At 56.8% G+C, this 17400-nt stretch overlaps 1 protein-coding gene across 2 annotated transcripts in view; it reads right to left on the bottom strand.

The window, feature by feature from the left end:
- Window positions 1–2776, bottom strand: part of ADGRG1 (adhesion G protein-coupled receptor G1) — a 35765-nt gene extending 32989 nt beyond the window's left edge. For both annotated transcript variants that reach the window (XM_068993303.1, XM_068993304.1), the window contains exon 1: window positions 2663–2776. The gene's annotated coding sequence lies outside the window, so the exon portion shown is untranslated. The remainder of the gene's footprint in view (window positions 1–2662) is intronic.
- Window positions 2777–17400: the final 14624 nt, after the last annotated feature.

Genomic DNA, 17400 nt, shown 5'->3' with positions numbered 1-17400 from the left:
GCAAGGCTCCCCGGGGGCCCCAAGGAACTCCTGATGGGTGAGAGGACCAGACTGACAGACGGCAAGCCTGGGGAGGCTGGGGTCCAGCCAGGACTCCACCCCACTTGAGAGGCCCTTCGGTGCCAGCCCTGCCCTGCCCCCACTTGCCATCTGCCTGGTCCCTGGGGTCCCAGTCCCCCCAGCTGCTGGGTTTGCTCACGTGATGCCCCAGCTGCTGTGAGTCAGAACACAGAGTCACAGGGCTGCCCCAGGATCAGGCTTGGGGGTTCTGAGCCTGCTCTGGTTCTAGGTGGGGCGGCAGCAGTGAGATTCGGGGCTGTGTGGCCACATTTCCCTCATCCCCCACCAGCCCTGCCCCCACCCTTCACTCCATACCCTGCCACCCACCATCCACACACAGGTCTTGCTGAGGATGAAGTGACCCGGGGCTAGACTCAACCAGAGCACCGTCCACATGGCCTCCTTCGTGGCAGACTCTGCCCTGCCCGTCTTGCACTCGTCATGCTGGACCTTGCTAGGAAGCCCACCCCCACTGCACGTGGACCTGGCCACAGCTCTGCCGCCTCTTGTACCTGTCCTTCTCCTGGACTGGCCGACCACCGCCCCACTCTGTCCCCTCAGCCATGAAACTCCTCCCTCCAAGCAGGAGCCTTGGGCCTGGGGTAGCCAGACTCTCCCACCCCAGTCACAATCCTGCCCTTCTCATCCCAGCTTGGGTGGCAGCCCACACTTCCAGAAACTTCCCACCATCCCTTCCCCTGCGAGCAGATTGCAACCCGCAGGCCTGGCAATCAGGCTACCAAAATGACACAAGCCAGCTCTCCAGTACCATCATCTGCTCCAGTCCCCCCCATCATTCTCAGACCTTGTCCCACTGCAGTTTCTCAGCCAGGAATGCCACCCCTGCCACCCCATCAGCCCTCCCCCTCTCCCCACCAGCCTCCCAGGCCAGCCTCTATGCCCTCTGTGGAGCCTCCCATCCTCCCAGGTCAGGAAATTCTCTCCCCCTCAGTCAGCAAGCTTATCTCCTTCCTTGGTCTCAGATCCTAATTGTCTTGTTTGTTTGTGTCCCTGACAAGTTGAGGGGGTCCTGCCCAGTGGCCCAGGGAACCACCGAGGTTGGCAACAACAGAGCAGGCTGTCGAGCAGAGCCTCTGCCTCCCTCAGAGCCATGCCTGCCCGAAGTGGTGTCCTTCACAACCTGACCCTCTCGGAGCCAAGCCCAGGACGGGAGGTGGGGCAGCTACCACCCCCAACCCCAACACATACTTCTACTTATCAGCAGGGCCAACTGCACCCAGAGAGAGAGAGGCAAGGCAAGGTGGCTGCAGTGATGCTAAGACCAAGGTGGGGTGCATCTCAGGCCCCTGGGGTTCCTGCAGCAAAGGGGCTCAGGTCTGGTTCCAAGAGCTAGTCCTGCCCTGGTCATTGGCAGGGAAGACCCCACGGGAACCCTGGCCTGAGATCTGGGGGACTAACTCAGCCCCTGATGGTTCTCACTGATTCCAGACCCTTCTCCCCGACTCAATCCAGAGGAATCAACACTCTGTCCTCAGCATATCCCCAGCGTGGGTGGGGTGGGGTGGGTAGGGCAGGGGCTTGGCTCTGGACCGCCCACACCCAATTTGTCTCATTCAAATGAGTCCCCACCCCTAGAACAGTACCAGGCACACAGTAGGCACTCAATTATTATTTATATAATTAACTTCTTGGGCCCTCTACAGCCACAAAGGCTATTCTTCCCCACCTCACCTCGCCCAGGCCAGAGCTGCTCCAAGCAGGATGGTAGTGGTGGCGGCATGGTGAGAGGGGCCCCTGCCTCAACTCATGTCCCCCCCAACCGTCCTCAGTAAAATAGGCACCAGCCACCTCCGTGGGGGCCATAGGAGACCCCAACTCCCATGAAACGGCACCACAGGAAGGAGGCCAGTTGAGAAGGAGGTGGGGAGAGGAGCCAGACGTCCCCCAGGTGGGGAGGCCCTATCAACTCTGAGCAGACGGGGACCTGGGGCCTGGCGGTTAGCAAGCAGGGAGCACTTCCCCATCGACTGCCGCTGGTTCCCAGGATGCTCTCTCTCATCCCAGGTCCCCTGTGTTCAGACCCCACTGCCAGGTTCGTCTCCTCCCAAAGGCAGGGCCTGGGCCATGAAGAGCCACGTTGCCCCTGTCTCAGTGGGCGGCTGGGGGTCCCCGGACACAGCCCCAGGGCAGCGGCAGGCAAGGCTGCCTCCGAAGTGCCTGTGCCCAGCCGCCTGGCCCTATCCTCTCCTCCCTGAGGCCAGAGGCTGGCTTTCCCTCCCCACACTTGTTCTGTGATCTTGAGTGAGCCCCCTGCCCTCTCACCAACCTTACATCTCATCTGAACGGTAAGAGGCAGGAGACAACAGTACCTCCCCGGCAACGGAGCAGACCCAGGGACCCTACCACTCCCAGCCTCAGTTTCCCCGGCTAACAAACGGCTCTGAGAGGTTCCACCCTCTCCGGCTCCACCCCCTTCCGCGGCGTCTCGCTGTCCATCTGCCCACAACTCTCCAGCCCCGGCACAGCCCTGCTCACGTGTGGGCTAGAGACTTCAGAGCCCCGCTCCACCGCCACCTCACCCCCAGCCGCACACACCCCTGTTCCGCCTCCCCCTCCTGCCGTCGAGCCCTTGATCCGGTACCTGGTGATGAGCAGAAGGTCCCGTGTGGGGCCAGGCGGCGGAACCACCTTTCAAGATCCACCTCTGAGGCTTAACCTGCCAGCCGTGGTCCCGCAGCGGCCGAGGGAGCTGGTGCGCGTGAAGACTCCCTCTCCTGAGACTGTGCAAGGCAGGCAGCCAGTGTGGAGCCGGGGGAGGCGCCCGGGTGTGTTTGCGGGGGGTGGGGGGGGACACCCCTCTCCTGCCCCAGCTGGGCTCCTCCCTCCTCCAGGCTCGTCCGGGGATGACGGGACCATACGTGAGTCACACGGATTTCTCAGAGGGAGGCTGGGAGGGGGCAGGGCTGAGAGCACTGAGGCGGGGACATTGAGGGATGCCCATGACTCAGCGCTGGGCAAGGGGGCACTTCAGCTTCACCTCCGCCCCACCCCCCATCCAGGTGCCAGGCTTTGTGGAGGGATGCTAGTCAGAGATAACTGCCTCCTCGCCCTCCATCTGTTACTTCCCCAAGGCTGTTCTCACCAAGGTTCCCGCAGAGAGGCCAGGGTTACTATGGCAACAGTCTGCCCAGATGCCCCCCCTTCCAACCCAGGGCCCGGCAACAACTGCCCCTTCCTGAAAGAAAGGCCGGCCTTCTTGGCAGCAGGCAGGAGCCGGTGCTGACCAGCAGAGCGGAAGGGACTCCAGGGAAGCCGTGAGGGGCGGGTGTCAAGCCGCCTGGCATGCAGCCAGCCAGGCCACACACAACTGGCCACTTGACCTTGACTCCTCCCTGAGCCTCAGTTCGTCCTCCCAGCAGAGGGACCCACCTCAGTGTTCCCCAAGCACTCACAACATTCAGCAGACTCAAGTTCTGCACTCTGAGACTCCAGGGGCTTCTTGAAATGGCCTTCCAGTTTGTCTGCTGAGTCAAAGGGGGAAACTGAGGCCCAGGGGAGGAACACTTCCGGGGGCTCCGAAAGCTCAGAGAGAGAAATTTGAAAATGGGCTGATGCCTCCTTTCCCTTTCTGGCCACTGGCCTCTGTCTGCAGTTTCCTCTCACTGTTAACCTTCACGGCCACCCTGGGAGTCAGGAAATTTCAGATGGCCCACGCTCCCCCACTGTGGAGGGCGGGGAATCCCTCATCTTCCCTCATCCCTCCAATGTGAACCAATGATTTCCAAGTCACAGATGCTGGAAGGATTTCATAGCCTAATGAGGGCAAGTGATGAGAGCAACAATAACAACAGTAATAATAATAATAATTAATAATAAGGATTATACGCACTGACCATTTACTACATTCCAGACTTCCCTGGCGCCACAGCCATGGCAGCTCGGGGAAACTCGTTGCTCAGACCAGCGCCTGACACTTGATGAGCCCTCAGTCAACGTTCGCCATGAATGTGCTGAAGCAGAAGGGAGAGCCAGAAAGCCCAGAGAAGGGAATTAGCTTGCACAAGATCACACAGCTGGGAAGTGGCAGAGGTGGGACAGGACCCCAGATGGTCTGGCTCCACAGCCAGCTGTCTTAACCACTCATGAACTTAGACTCCCAGGCCTCTGGAGCAGGCCCTGGAAACTACGAATGCCCAGGGCCCTAAGGTCCCTTCTCTCTCACGGGGATCTGCAGAAGGGCCTGGAAAATTCACCTGCTGCAGGATGAATGGAAGCTTTTCAGGCAGCCCAGGACGCCAGGGGCTGCTGCTGGTGAAGTCCATCCCTTACCTGCTCGTATAAATCAAGCTGCAGGGAAGAGGAAGGGCAATAAAGCTACATAGTGGGGTACAAGGAAGCCCCCAGGCCTGAGCTTCTGGAAAGCAGTTCTGTGCTCTCCAAGCAGTTAGCCCACTGACCAGGCTGTGCCCCTGCCTGGGAGAGATGGGCACTGGGTCTGTGTCCAGCCGGCTGCTCCCTCCCAGGGCTGCAGTGAGCACTGCCTCATGGCCAGGGCAGGAGGGGCCGGTCCACATTGGAGACCAAGAAACAAGGGGTGAAGATGTTCTTCCTCATCAGAGAAAGGACAGGGAGGAAAGGACCCAGGAAAAGGATCCAGGATTCCTTAAATTCATGTCTTTGGGCAAATCATCACTGCTAAGGTTCAGTTCCCCCAAGGTCTGTCCTTCAGGGCCAGGCCAGATGGTCACTGGAGCAGCCTCAGCTGTTCTCTGGGATCCAGGCCAGCCAGACAGCAACCAGACACGCACACACACACAGACACACACACAGACATACATACACGCCACAGAGGGTACTGGCTAGCAGGGAGCAGATGAACTGTCAGCAGCACCACTCTGAGTTGGCAGGGACTTGCTGAGCTGGATGTCCAAGCAAGGGATGCAGAGGCCTGGAGCTAACTGCCACCCTGGCCACATAGGAAAGGCCCTAGAAGGTGGCCCAGCCATGCAGGAGCTGCTCACCAGGCTCTGCCCACTCTCTCACCATCAGCCTGCTCAGAGACCTACTATGTGCTGGGTACTGTGCCAGGCTCCAGGGCTTGGGGGACAAGCCTAGTTCACATTGTAGCAACACTGGGGAGTCAGTTATCAGCACCATAGAGCCCTAGGGAGCTCTGGGAGTCGGAGAAGAGAAACCAAATAAATTATTATTAATCACAACACTACCTGTTACTGGGCTTCCCAGGTGGTGCCATCAGGAAAGAACCTGCCTGCCAGTGCAGGAGACATAAGAGAAGCAGGTTCAGTCCCTGGCTAGGGAAGATCCCCTGGAGGAGGAAACAGCAGCCCACTCCAGTATTCTAGTCTGGAAAATCTCTATGGACAGAGGAGCCTGGCAGGCTGCAGTCCACAGGGTCGCAAAGAGTCAGACACGACTAAGGCGACTTAGCACGCATGCCACCTCTTTCTAGTACTGCTACCGGGACTAATTACCAGGGCTGTGTCCATAGGCTCTGAGTAAAATGCTCAGCTCTGAGTTCTTGTTGTATCCTCCACCCTGTGGGCTGGTCATGCTGGTGTTTCAGAGACTCAGATGGTCTGTGTCTAGGTCTCCAGACCCATGGGCTTTAACCAAGCACCTGCCAGGCACTAGGCTCCTGCTAGGTTCATCACATTCATGATCTCCCCTGCATCTCAGGATAGTTGTTATCCTGCTCCACTGAAGAGGGACAAGGCTCAGAGAGGGTGAGGGTCACAGCCAGGGTTTGAAACGGGTTTGTTGGTCCTTGAGAGCAGCTGGGTCTCGAAGAATCAGTTTCAATGAACAGAGACCAGCAGGAAGGACTTTCTGGGCAGAGGGGACAGCATCAACAGAGAGGGGAGAAGCGGGACATGGGAGGCATCCTTGGAAGGAAGTAGGATCTAATTAGTGGGTGAGGGCAGTTTCAGGAAGATCTTGAAAGCAGGGAGTTTGCTTCTGAAGGGGTTTCATCAACGGCGCTGAGAAGCCAGGGAAGGAATTTCTTGTGACCAGCATGCAAAAGGTGGTCCACAGACCTACAGCGTGACCAGAGGAGTTATTAGGGATCCAGCATCTCAGGTGTGCCCCAGACCTACCGAACCAGAATATATATTTAAACACGATCCCAGGTGGCTCCAGCATTTATTCAAGCAGGAGGAACCTTGGTCTGCTCTAGAAGCTGCACCAGCAGTGAGGGGATGGGATATGGAAGGGAGGCCAGAGCCCCGCTGGGGCTTTAGGGATGGAAGTGGGTGGGAGGCTAGGGACTTTGGTCCAAGTAATGAGAAGCAGAGGCTGGGACCCCCACCCCACATGTGAGAGGGGATACAATATCCTAGACTGCCCTGAAATGCAGGGGTCATGGGACGGACTACAGATCTGGGTGACAGGGAAGAGGCTGCCCTTGGGCACAGCAGAATGGGGGTATCCTTGTGATATAGTGGGGAACCTTCCGAAAGGTCACTGGAAACACATAGCTAGGGCTCAGGGGTAAAGGGCTGGAGTCCCCCAGGGCCAGGGAAGGTCATGAACATTACTGGCTGGTGATAGTGGCCAGAGATGGGGTGGAAAGCACAGAAAGTTGCAGAAAAGGGCTTCATTTGAAGGGACGGAGGAGAGGTGGTAATGCTACTGCCAAGAGGCTGGACTCAGACTCTGGGCTCAGGCCAACGGGCTTCTGCTCCTGGCTCCGGCAGCCTAGGGACTCAGGCAGCATCTCTCTAGCCATCCACCATCTGTGCAGATAGTAACAGCAACACCAGTAGTAATAAATGAGGCCACATACGTCAAGCTCCTGGCCCAGCCTGGCACAAACGCGTACTCTGATGTATTTGCAAGGGCTTTGCTGTTCAGAGAAGCCTGCACAGGAGACAGATCTGGGGCTGTCAGGGCGGTGGGAGGACGTGTGGTCCCCAGTACAGGAGGGAGGACGGGACATTTGTGGTGGTCACAGTGGCAGAGCCTTGGGCAAGTAGGAGGGTACAGTGGGGCTTCTGCTTGGAGGCCTCACCCTTTCCCAACTCTAATCCTCCAGCCTGGGCAGCCTTGCAAACAGTGAAGCACTGTGCCCACCATCAGGAAGGTCACCCCTGCCTGTGTGTGGGTGGGTCCTTGTTGGACAAGAACTGTTCAAGTTCGGGCTTCTCCCCCTTGCAAGCTGAGTGTCCCTGAAAATAACTGAATACCATGCCTGGCACACAGTAGGTGCTCGACAAATGTTGGCCAATGTGATGATTATCACCAAGTCAACACAAATGCCACAGGCCCACACTCCACCATTCGCAAAGCTCTTTCATGTCCAGTGTCTCCTCTACAGACAGTGATGACTGTTCCCACTTAACAGAGATGAAGACTGAGGCTCAGAGAGAGAATTTTTCCAAAGCCTCACAGTGCATCTGTATGAGAGACAGGATTCGAACCCTGGTTCTATGACTCAGACTATGTACTTGGTGGCCGATGCTCCCAGCCACCTCCCTGTTCATTCCCATGGGAAAGCTTCCTGGCCACAGGCGTGGGGGCAGCCACAGTCCCGTGATAACTCCATCACAGCCACCCCAGGGCGCAGGGGCTTGGCACAGGCCATGTGACTCAGCCGCCCTCACAAAGGAAGCTGTGTGCCTGGTGCTTTAGGCCTGCCTCTGCCACCCATCCCCCAGCCAGAGAAGGAGCAGGGAGCCTGACAAATCCAAGACGCAGGAAAGCTAGAGGCACCTTCAGCCAATGGGACAAGTTTAATGGAGATTCAAGTCCAGACTTGGGGTGCAAGAGGCTGGTGCCAGCTCCAGCGGTGGAATGAAGGGCAGGGGTCACCCAGGTCCAAGCTGGCTTTCTGAGGCCTTATTTGGAGGGCCGAGGACAGACTCAACCCCATTGGCTCCTCCTGGGGCACCAGGCAGGTGCCCCACCCACGTTTACCTGCATCAGGTTTCAAAAGCATGGGGCTCGTGGTCTGGGGAAAAAGACACTCCCTGGATACCAGCCGCTGGGCTCCTGCGTCCCCAGCACTGACCTCTCACCACCCCTTTCCCCCTGAAGGCTTCAGACAAGTCCATGTGCCCCTATTGAGCTCTCACTGTGTACCAAGCAAGGGACTTGTGTTTTCTACCACAGTCCTGCCAAGGCAATCTTGCCTGTTTTGCTGAAGGGAGAGACGGAGGCTCAGAGAGGGAGGTCCTGTGTGACCAGCCCAAGGTCACACAGGATCCAACTTCAAGGCCAGCGTCTTCCCTTAATACCCTCTTCCTGTTTCCAGTGGCATTTTGACCACATGCCAACAAGAAGTGTCCTTGGACCTGCCCCAGACAAACAGACAGACACCGCCACCCCCGTCCCCCACCCACCACCTCCCACGGTTGCCCGATTCCTGCCTAGACACATTATGCAGGTCCTTAGACAAAGTTCAGGTTGGCTGGGCCTGCCCGGACCACCCTGCTGACCTTCCCCAGAGGCAGGCACGCCTGGGCGACCAGCTACCTAAGACAGAAGGTAGACCGGGCGGCCACCCCCTCTCCCTGAGCATGACGGAATGTCTGACCTCAGCCCAGCCCCCCAGGTACACGTGGCAGGAAGGTTGGATCCAGCCAGAGCAGGCCTGGAAGGCCATTCTGACCACACTCCTGCCTCCAGAAGCCCCTGAACCCAGGGCAAGGGCAGGCCCAGCAAACAGGGGCCGCAAGCCCTCTCCACAATCCCGCTCCCCAGGCCGCCAGCCTGAACCACCCTTGCTGCAGGAAGTAGGTGCAGGGCGGGGCATGCAGAGGCCTGGGTTCCACAGGTGAGATCCCATGCTGTCTTTACGTATCAGGCACCCCTTTGCAGCCCAGGGTTTTCGAGCTGGTGAGCTGGGTGCAGCCTTCCTCTGGGGTTGGGGGGCTGACATCTGGGAGAACTGCTGTTCCCAAGGGGACCTCTGGTGCTCTGCTCTGAGGCAGGCTTGCCTGGGGGAGACTTGGTGATTGCTGCTGTTCAATCACTAAGTCGTGTCCGATTCTTTGCAGCCCACGGACTACAGGATGCCAGGCTCCCCTGTCCTCCACTATCTCCCAGAGTTTGTTCAGATTCGTATCCACTGAGTCAGTGATGCCATTCAACCATCTCACCCTCTGCCACCGCTTTCTCCATTTTTCTTCAATGATGGCATCAGGGTATTTTCCAATGAGTGGACTCTTTGCCTGGTGATTAGGAGGCTCCCCACTGCCCCTCTCTCACCTGGATTCCTCCCAGCACTGCTCCCAAAGTCCTCCAATCAGCACAGCCTGGGACCTGGCATCCAACTGTCCAGATTCGAGCTTCTGAGCCTCAGTGTTCACAGGTGTAAAATGGGTCTGCGCAGGCTTGTCTGAGGCCAGGGCTTCCAGGGAGTGCAGTCACAGTTGCTCTCACTATCCCAAGCTCTCTTTCAAGGCAAATTTGGCCCTTAGGAGGAGCAGAAGAGGCTTCTCCCTTCTCCATAGGAGCCTCCCTTCCTGGACAGGAGACCCAGGCTGGCCACCCCAGCTGTCACTGATGTCTTGGTGGCTGTGCCCCTTTGATCAGTGCTCACCCCCAGCCCTGGCCTGTGAGATTTGGGTGGCGGCTACTCAGACACCCAAGACTTGGGCCAGGGGTGAGGCATCGCCACTTCTGAGTCGCAGGAGGGAAATGAGGCCCAGAGAGGTTGAGCCACTACCCAGCAGGTGGCACAGCAGCAGGCAAAGTCGTCAGATCTTGCTTCATCGTGGGGTAACAAGGTGCCATGTTGCTTGACTGCCACAGGCTCCCCAGGGCTCAGGCTCTCAACTTTGACCTTCATGCAGCCAATGCAACACCCCCGGCAAGACACACACACACACACACACACACACACACACACACACCAGCACAGGCTTCCCAGGTGGCGCTAGTGGTAAAGAATCCGCCTGCCAGTGCAGGAGACGCAGGAATCACAGGTTGGATCCCTGGGTCAGGAAGATCCCCTGAGGTAGGAAATGGCAACCCATTCCAGTATTCTTGTCTGGAAAAACCCATGGAGAGAGGAGTCTGGTGGGCTACAGTCCATGGGGTCACAGAGCCGGACATAACCGAGCGTGCACGCCCGCGCACACACACACACACACACACACACACACACACACACACACACACAGAGCTGTGTGGAAGGTGTTGGCTGCTGGAGATGCACCTGGGAGCCATACAGAGGGTGCCTCAGCGTCCTTACCTGGAACCCAGGGCTTCCGTCACTCCTCTTTTGATAAATAAAAAGGCGTGTACTTTGTGGAAAGGCCATCCTTACCCCGGGAGATGCCCCCAGTGCCTCCCAAAAGCCCCACTTCCCACCTGTGCCTCTGCCCTGGAGCCAGGGCGCCCCCAGGGTCTCCCCATAAGTGCTGGGGCGCAGATGGTTCAGGAGGCGTAATGGGGCGATGATGACAGATACTCAATAGCAGGGGTGGCCTAATTAACTGAGGCAACATGGGGAGCCCTCTCTGCTTCCCACACGCCCCAGGGAGCCAAGCTCGTGGGGGCAGAGCTGGCCGGGCACCGGGCCCCCTCCCGGCTCCAGCCCCCCACCTCCGTCTGGCTGCTGTGTGGGGCCAGGAGACTGGGTGTGTGTGGGTGGAAATGTCTGCTCCCGTCTTTGTTTTCAGATCTCTGCTCCTGCCACCTCCCTCGAGGTAGATAGGGAACCAGCCCAGAGACAGCAGGCTGCCCTAGTTTCCACTAGTGGCAGTGGCGGGACCAGCCCTTTGCTCCAGGCTGGGATGGGACACGCTGCCAGGTGAGGGGTCTGGGGAGTGGTGGGAAGGACCCTGTGCTGGCCAGAGGGGCAGGCACGCCCCCAGGCCTGCACCCTGTCCCGTCTCACCCAGGGAGACTGCCATCCCCCGCCTTGTCAAAAGTCAGACAACCTGGGCCAACCAGCTCCCAAACCGGTTTCCCATGAGATCCCTGGTGGAAGTAGGTTCTGGGTGCTGGGTGCCTGCCTCCTGCCTCCCCATCCAAGCACCGAGGTTTGCAGCCTCCCCTCGGCCCCCCACCTTCCGCAGTCTCCCCAGCTGAGCCCAGGGAGTACACCGCACCTGCCAGCTTCCTTGATGACCAGCATGAGAGTATGACCAAACCCCCTGCAGAGCCCCAAGGGGCGACCCTGTGATCGCCAGGACCTTCACGTCAGCCCAGAATCCTGAGTCGTGGGGCCACACACCTGCCTTCAGGTGTGGAATTAGACCAGGATCGGCCAAGGTCAAGTGAGCCAGGCTGGGAGCCACGCTCCCCCAACCTCTCCGCCCCAAGCAGCCGCTTCTTACCTCAGGTCTGGGCAGGCCCCTGGCTGGACTCTGCCTGTGCGACTTCCTCCCCGTCCACCTTCTCCCAGGGCTCCCAGGCACCCAGCTGGAGCTTGTCTGGGCAGGCAGGCCCAGGTATGGCTCCGCCCGCGTGCGTGTCTCTTCCCATTTCCGGTGGCCCCACAGCTCCTGCCTCCCTCTCTCATTCCTGGGTTTCCCTGCAGGGGCTGACTTGGACTCTTGGGTGCTGAAGCCTCCCTGGCCCTCACCACAGCCCTTAATGGGCTTTCAGCACCTCTGTTCGGGGCCTCCTGGGCTGTGGCCCTCCAGGGGTCCCTGAATGTCTCAGAGTCTCAGTGCCCCCTTCCCCAGGGCTGGTGGGCGTCACTTCCCCCATCACCGTATGTGATGACCAGCTCTGCAAGCTCCGCCTCCTCCTCTCTGAGCTCAGACCCCACCTGAAGCCTGGGCCCAGACTCACCTGCCTGCAGTAGGAACAAGCCAACAGCCTGCAGCTGGCTGGAGACAGGAGGCGAGGGTGGGGCTCTGGGGCCTGGGGACTGAGGGCACGGTCCCTGCTGTCAGATATTCAGCCTCGTGTGGGACACAAAGAGGAGCTGACACAGAGGAAGGATGGGGGCAAGAATGGGAGGGGTTGTGGGCAGCTGCGCCAGCTTTCCAGGGGTACAGTGGGGAGTAGTCCAGGCAGGCTCTGCTCCGTCCATCCTGGAGGTCCCCACAGAGGCCTGGGCCTCTGTGGACCATTCGTGCCCACCCCCACCTCCCCTGCCCAGCTCTACCTGCCTGGCCCCTGCGTCACACTTGAGGCTTTGCCTGAGGCCAGCAGTTCTCCTGGCCCCACTTCCACAGGTGGCTTGTTTCCCTGCCCACCCCCCACCCCAGTGTCCCTAGTATCGAGAACTGAACCACCACTTTTTCCAAGAAGTCATCCAGGCAGTTGTTGATTCATTTGGCAAAGTCTGTTCCAGGTGCCACTGTGGACTTGGCCCCAGGTGAGGCCCTGAGCCACATAAAGACACCTTGAGCACCTTTCCTCACCTCCCCCTGCCACAACACAGGGTTCCCGTGGGTTCCCCTCATCTGGGGCCTATTCCTCAGGGTCAGAGTCATTTCTTTCCTTGTCTGTGAACCCTGCCAGATGACCAAACCCACACCCCAGCACAGGGCCTGGTGCAGAGAAATTCTGGGTGACTGGTGGGTGAAGGAGCAAATATGGGGAGGAGCAGTGGGTGATGGATGGACAGACGGACGGACATTTTGAGGGCCTACGGTGTACCAGACACTGTTCTAGGCACGGGGGACACAGCACCAAACAAAATATAAAAGTCTCTCCTGGACTTCCCTGGTGGTCCAGTGGCTGGGAGTCCATCTACCTGTGCAGGAAGAATGGGTTTGATCCCTGCTCTGGGAAGATTCCGCATGCCAGGGGGCAACTAACCCACACATCACGACTACTGAAGCCGCTGCCCTAGAACCTGTACTCCACGAGAGAAGCCTCTGCAATGAGAAGCCCATTCACTGCAACTAGAGAGGAAGCCCCTGCTCACTGCAACTAGAGAATACCCACGCGCAGCAACGAAACCCAGCACAGCCAAAAAACCTCTGCCTTCCTAGAGCTGAGAGAGACAGATAATAACTTGATTAGGAAGTTAATATGAAATATTTTCAGTGATAAGAACCATGGAGCAAAATAAAGCAAGGGAGGCAGAGAAGGATGGAGGAGGGAGCATTGGTTTTGATTTTCTCTAAGAATATGACACTACACAGACTGAATGTGATGAGGGACGTAGACTTTGTGATGTCTGGAGCAAGAGCATTCTGGGGGCAGGAAGAGCACGTGCAAAGGCCCTGTGGTGAGTGGCTGCTTGATGCATTTAAGGAATAAGGAGGAGCTGGGCATTGCTGAATAAAGGGGTCGAAGTAGGGATGAGCCCCGGGAGATGCAGGAAGGATGGATGGACAGATGGGAACAAGGGAGGGATGCGGGTCTGGTGAAGTGTGGGAGAGATCCAATTCCCTGAGGGAGGGTCTGCCTCTTGGCCACAGCTCAGCCCCTTTCCTGGAGGCTGTTTGTTGTCCCCAGATCACCTTTCCATCTTCACCCCAGGGAAATTTCTAACTGCTGATACGACTGCTGCTCTGCCCATGAGCTTGGGTGGCTGCTCTGCTCAGCAGCAAGATGTGCCCACAATTGAGCACAGATGGGGCACCAGGAGAGTGGTGGGGTGTCAGGGAGAAATAGGCTTGCAGGAAGACAGCCTGACCCCTAAAACCACGGAGTTTCCCTGGAGCTCTGAGAGCGGAACCCACGGCCCCAGAGACGCCACCCACCCCGATAAGGACACCAGGGGAGTCCCTGTGACTTCCTGTATACCTGCCGGTGACTCCCCGACTCCTGAACCCACATTCCAACCCCCACGCTGCCCCACTGTGCCCTCAGGGCCCTGGCTGGTGATGTCATCGCAGGCTCTTCAGGTGAACAGGAGGGGCTGGAGCACCTGGGGGAGGTTGCCTAACGCCTGCGCCTTGGGCCATCTACGGAATGAAAGCACACACCTTCGCCCTGGTTCTCTTCCAGCAGCAAAAGGAGGAGGGGAGCGGATGGAGGGGAAAGTGCCCTGTCAGAGCAGGTGTCTGAGAAGCACTTGTGGGGCTGGGGGCTGGGCCTCTAGGAACCCCCATCCAGGACCTGTGGATTATCTCCTCAACTCCCCACTACACCTGCTTTTCCATGTGGGTTTTACAGATACAGGTGGGGTTGGGTGGGGGGATTGTTAAGTAACACATCTGAGGTCATACCCAGTCTGGCTCAGGACTGGGGCCCTTTAGCTGACCCTAGGTGAGCCCTGCCTCCCTCTGCTCAACCCCACCCCCACTCAGAGAGGAGTCTCAGGAAATGCAGACCCCTTCACTGCTGGGGTGAGGGGGACGTGTGAAGGGGTGTAAAGGGTCCCCAGCTCTGACATCTCACACTCTAGCAGGACCTCAGCCTCAGCCTTCAAGCTCCCTCTGAGAGCTAGTGCTACCCACAGTCAGGGAGTGAGCTCCCCACCCCCAGGGAAACTAAGGAGTGCTAAGCTGAAGTGTTGCAGAAAAGAGACTTGCCACATCTGGGAGGAGAACTCAATGGTCTCTACTTTTTTATTTTTTGGCCATGCCATGTGGCATCTTAGTTCCCCAGCCGGGGATCAAACCTGTGTCACCTATAATGGAAGCACAGAGTCTTAACCACTGGACTGCAAGGGAATTCTCAATGATCTCTAAAATAATTTTCTAATCACAGGTTAATTCACATGGGTCATTTTTCACTAATTCACTTATTCATTCACTAAACTAATACTTGCAGAATGACTCCTGGGTGCCAGGACCTTCCTCATGTTTTCAAAAGCAAACTGCCACAGGGCAGGCAGTGGCGCTATGACTGGGCGTGGGGCTCTAGAGCAGACTGCCTGGGTGGGACATCCCAGCTCCTCTTGCCAGTCAGTTTGCCTCCCGTGGCCTTGGTTTGCTTATCTGCAAAATTAGAGTGACATCAGTATCAATCTATGAGAATTAAATGAGAAAATGCTAAGTGCTTCCAACAGTGGCTGGCATGTGGTAAGGGCTCTGTCAGTGTTTGCCATACCCACATTCAGAGGGGAAATGAAATTATGGACCTTGCAAAGACTGTATAGTCCATGGGGTCACAAAGAGTCAGACAAGACTGACTTTCACTTTCAAAGCCCGTTATAGTTTTTACTGCTGTCTCTGTATTGAACAGAGTTGGCCTCTTCCTCCTTTTTGGCCACATTTGGAAGAAAGTGACCTCCCCGGCCAGATGTGGGTGTACAAACCCACAGCTCTCACTGTGCTGGGATGGGCAGAGAGATAGCCAAGGGAATTACCCTGCTTCCCACGAGGAGTTCATTCCCCACCTTCTGCAGCCTTGGACACACGTGTTCCAGGTTCTGCTCGCACCTGCTCCTTCATCTGCACCCAGTCTGAGGATCAGGAGAAACTGGTTCCAGTTCTGGGTCTGCCGCTCACTGGCTCTGTGAGGCTGAACAGGTCAGGGCCCTCCTCTGAGCCTCAGTGTTCCCATCTGTGAAATGGGGATAATAAGATGACCCATGCTACAGTGTTTTCAAACGAATCACAGGAGACTTGGGGCAGCGAAGCACTCTGAAACCACTCTGCCAACCAAAAGACTCATCTCGCCATCCCAACAACTCTGTCGAGTGTCTGTCCCCAAGTGTCTGAGACCAAGGGCAACCCAGAGAGAAAACTTTGCTCATAGCCCATGTGTGTGGGTGGCGCCAGGCCACATGCCTGGCATTCCGTGACCCTGCAGAGGCTGTCCTTTTGTAGTCCTGGGGTCCTCTGTCGAGTTGACTGAGTTCTAGGACAACTGAGTCACATTTTCTGCTGGGTCCCCCCATGTCTTGTTGAAGTCAACACTCCCCGGGTAGCAACAAAACACAGGAAATGGGTTACAAACCAGCTGTGAAGACTGTGGGGGCAGGTGCTGTGGGCCTAGAACAGGGCAGCTCTTGCCGGGGCTATGTCTCAGAAAAGCTTAAAGAATCTCTTATCATAGTCCCAGGGTGGCCCTGACCTGCCCACGGGTCCCTTATTGGGACCAAGTGTCCCTCACCTCTCCTGATCACCTATCTCGTGTCTGCTCAGACAAATCCCACCCTCTGACCTTATAGCCTGATTCAAATGTCCCCTCTTCAAATAGGCCTCTTGGAGTTATCCCATTCTTCCTTAGGGGAATTCAGCCTCTGAACCTCTGTTGGAAAGGGGATCATCTCAACCCTACCCTGCTTGAGTTCTTGGATGGACTAATAATAAGATTGACACAAGACAGATTAACAGGAGAAAAAGAAACAAATTTTAATTTGTCAGCAGGGAGGTCTCAGAACTGGGACCCAAGGGACTTCCCTGGTCCAGGAGTTAGGACTGCATGCTTCCACTGCAGGGGGCACAGGTTCGATCCCTGGTTGGGGAACTAAGATCCCACAAGTTTGCAGTGCAGCCAAGAAAGAAAAGAAAAAAAAAAAAAAACACGCAACCAAGAAGTGGCCAAAGCTGGCAGCTTTTATACATTTTAGACAGAGAAACAATAAATTTTTGAGGAATTAACAGGACACAGAAACTTATCACTTAATTAGTGAAGAACCTAAACAGAGTTTGGGGGCTTCCCTGGTGGCTCTGTGGTCAAGAATCCACCTGCCTATGCAGGAGACACGGGTTCCACCCCTGATCCAGAAAGATATCGCAAGTTGTGGAGTGACTAAGAACACGTGCCACGACTACTGAGCCTGTGCTCTGGACCTGCGAACTGCAACTGCTGAAGCCCACGCACCCTAAAGCCTGTGCTCTGTGACAAGAGAAGTCACCTCAATGAGAAGCCTTTGCACCGCAGCTAGAGAGGAGCCCCCACTCACCACAACTAGAGACAGCCCACACAGCCACGAAGACCCAGCACAGCCAGAAATGAAACAGAGTCTGGACTTGGGGCTGTAAATTAGGAAAGAAGTAACAAGGTCTGTTTATGCAGCTTCTCAGCCCAAATTCCCCATCTGGCGATAAGGGTGTCCTTCCTCCTCCATCCAGAGGAAGGGCACCTTTCACATCAGAGAACTGTTTCCTGCTTTTCAAGGAGACAGAGGAGGGTCAGCTTCCTTCTTGCATCGGCTGATGCTTGAATAACTTCAATTCAAAATAATCAATACACCAATGTGGCCTACTGGGGGCAGCCTGCCCTGATTTCCACCATCTCAAAAGTCCTCAGCACTTTACCTACAAGAATACTACCATCCAACTCTCCTGAGCATCTCTATGCCAGGCCCTTTCCTTTATTAAGCTTTAAAGGGTACATTAGTCCCTTGTCATGTCCGACTTTTTGCAATCCCAGGGACTGTAGCCCATCAGGCTCCTCTGCCCATGGGATTCTCTAGGCAAGAATACCGGAATCGGTTGCATTCTCCCACTGGAATGGATAGCCATTCCCTTCTCCAGGATATCTTCCCAACCCAGGGATCAAACCTGGGTCTCCTGAATTACAGGAAGTTTCTTTACTATCTGAGCT

This window comes from Capricornis sumatraensis, chromosome 20 (genome assembly GCF_032405125.1).
Source record: "Capricornis sumatraensis isolate serow.1 chromosome 20, serow.2, whole genome shotgun sequence".
Lineage (NCBI taxonomy): Eukaryota > Metazoa > Chordata > Mammalia > Artiodactyla > Bovidae > Capricornis > Capricornis sumatraensis.
This window is presented reverse-complemented; position numbering and strand designations above follow the sequence as displayed.